Source organism: Microtus ochrogaster, chromosome 2 (assembly GCF_000317375.1).
Source record: "Microtus ochrogaster isolate Prairie Vole_2 chromosome 2, MicOch1.0, whole genome shotgun sequence".
NCBI lineage: Eukaryota > Metazoa > Chordata > Mammalia > Rodentia > Cricetidae > Microtus > Microtus ochrogaster.
The window spans coordinates 64,163,417-64,166,413 of record NC_022010.1 but is presented as its reverse complement, the minus strand read 5'-3'; the positions used below and the strand labels follow the sequence as shown (position 1 = coordinate 64,166,413).

The following is a 2,997-nucleotide window of genomic DNA, read 5'->3' as shown; positions in this document are numbered from 1 at the left end:
ATTTCAAACTGTACAGTCACCAGAAGTACACAGTTATCAAAAACGCACACATTTCACTTGGCGTCTCCAGCACCTTCAGCTTTTTGTGCCTGGTCTGTTTTGGCGTCTCCATTCTCTGCAGGATTATTGGCATCCTTATCAGCATCGGCCTTCCCCTTCTTCCCCTTGGGTACCTTCTCTCCCTTCTTTGAGGGGGCCTCTTTAGGCTTGGGCTCTGGCTTTGGAGGAGCAGGTTTAGCAGACAACCTTGCCGATCTTCTCTGTGGCTCGTCCTTCACCTTGGCTTTATCTTTTTTAGTATCCCCTTCAGCCTTTCTTTTGGGCATGGCTGCGGCGGGGGGAGCATTGGAGCTGAATGCGGGGCTGCAATGGTGCGCGGCTCGGGCCCGTCCGGGGGTCGTTCTCGCTGCTTCTTCACACTGCTCCAAGAATATGCATTTTCTTGATGAATGCATTACTCTTTTTTTTTTTTTTAAAGAAAATGACAGACTAGCTGTCAAGAGGTGCTAGCAAGTGGAAGTTTGAGGATACAAAATTTATAGGATTAGGAAGCTATTGGGATGGACCAATCTCCTATTGCAAATAATATTTGAAATATACCTGAACATAAAAATTCACCTTTGGAATTCATTGAGCTCTCAATCCATTGCTGATCTCTGAGTGGAGTACTGATCTGAGAGTGGAGTGTGCTGTGCCTAATTGCAGATATAAGGGAATGCTGGCTATTGAGAAATATGCTTCCAGTTTGAACTGGGAGTTGACAAGAAGAGAAAGGGCAACATGATTCAGTTCTAAACTGATTTTGTTATGAAAATGAGAACATCACCAGATTTTACTCTCCTTAAAACTTCTTTTGATACTCTGAACTAATGAGGGAGAGGTGGGGAGTTTATAGACCACTTTGAAACACCACTTTGTAGCAATGAGGGAACAGTGGGCTGCATTCCTAGTGCCATGCTAGCTTAACCCCCGAAATAACCACACGGAAATTGTATTAATTAAATTGCTGTCTGGCCCATTATCTCTAGCCACTTATTGGCTAACTTTCACATATTAATTTACCCATTTCTCTTAATGTGTATTGCCACTTGACTGTGGCTTACCGGCATGAGTCTAACCAGTGTCCATCTAAGAGAGGAGAGCCATGGCATCTATCACACTGCCTTCTCCTCCCAGCATCCAGTCCTGTCTTCCTCACCTAGCTAAGTTCTGCCCTATCAAAAGGTCTAGGCAGTTTCCTTATTTGACCAATGAAAGCAACACATAGAAAGAAGATACTCCAACACCACTGAACCAGAGAGCAAAGATAACAAATTAAAGAATACCATTCTGTGACTGACTTACACAAAGCACAGATGATAGAATCACCCCTTTAATGAATATGTGCACCTTCAGACTGCCTGCAACTGTCATGAGCTGTTGTTATAAGACTAGTGTTAAAAGATCCTAAAAGAGACATAGAGAGACTCACAGAGTTATATGAGCAATGTCTCATAGGACAGTCTGGTAAGAGAGGAGGAGAAATTACCAACTAATTTTCAAATCACATTTTAGTGAAAGATAGTCACATAAATATATTGCTGAACTACATCCATATCTTTTCATGCATTTAAATATCTGATGATTTTATTTTCATTTTACTCACAAGCTAAACCCATAAGAAAACATACAAAGAGCAGAAATGACAAAAGCACTTCTGCAAAATTTAAGAGACTTGCAGCCTTGCAAACCCATGAAACATAAGCCAAGAAGTTGTATTGTTCGAGGCCAGCCTAGTCAACAGCGTGAGTTCCAGGACAAGCAGAGGTCTTAATAGGCCAAATGCTTTGCTTGACATTAATTCCATGTAAAACCAAACATCCAAAGCTACAAAGGTAGTTTTCTGTCATTCAAAACATTGCTTTCTTCTCGTGGACAACACCACACTCAATGACCTCCCCCAGAAGTTCTTATTTCACAGGCTTCTTTGTTTTCACACGAGTGATGAGTTTTCAGTAACCTTAACTGACACTATAGACCCAAGTCATTTGATCTTCAAACCTTCTAGGGTGATGAATCAATCACTCTAAGACAGACCTATAAGAGACTATAAGACAGACACTATAAGAAAGAGAAGTCTGTGCAGAGAGCTGGCACTGTCCCATCTGTGCACACTGCAATCACAGGAAAGACTGTGAGAGATGTACATAGCATTTCTCCTATGGTATCATTACCACAGATTAAATGGCGTGATTTAGTACTCAATTTAGTATTTATTCCCAGGAAGGACCTCTTTGGGTTTTTTTTTTTTTCAGACTTGAGCTGCTATTATTTTTTCTATTCAACTGGTTATCCAGCATCCCATGAGTAAAAAGATGTTGACAGGTCACTAAAAGTCAGATCAAGACATTCAAAAGCCCAAAAGCCCAGCTGATGAGAACACTTACAGTAAGTCTAAACTTGAGATTTGGTTCATGATCATTTATGACCCTTGTTATCTGTGCTGGATTCTGCAAAACATCCTTACCTCAGCACTGCCTCTGGACAAATAATTCATATTTCAAATGTCTAAGCAATCTTGGTATCTTATCCAGGCTTGGGACACTATGCATGTGTGCATATATAGAGAGACTATGTGATATATATATATATATATGTATATATAATGTATATCTACTATATATACATTATATAAATAATTGCTTCTACCTTTTTAACTATAAGTGTGTTCTTGAAGAATAAATAGTGTGCCATTCAAGAATAAATAGAATATAGAAGGTGAAAGTCACTTAAATTTGAAGCTACTGAATTACTGCTACAGACCAATCCTGTGCTTAAGAAGACTGCTAGGAAGATTCAACTCAAGAATACTTTGCATTGTGTCCAACATAGATAGACTTCTATGCATATCTAAGATAAAATAATTGCAAAAGATAAGAATTTAAAAAAAGAATAAAAAGTTATTATTCTAAGATGCTAATACTATTAAAACTTTTGGCCGAGTGACGCATGCCTTTA

General features: G+C 39.2%; 1 pseudogene; it reads right to left on the bottom strand.

Moving 5' to 3' along the window:
* Positions 1–6: 6 nt before the first annotated feature.
* Positions 7–326, bottom strand: LOC101996181 (annotated as a pseudogene).
* Between the last annotated feature and the right edge of the window lie 2,671 nt (positions 327–2,997).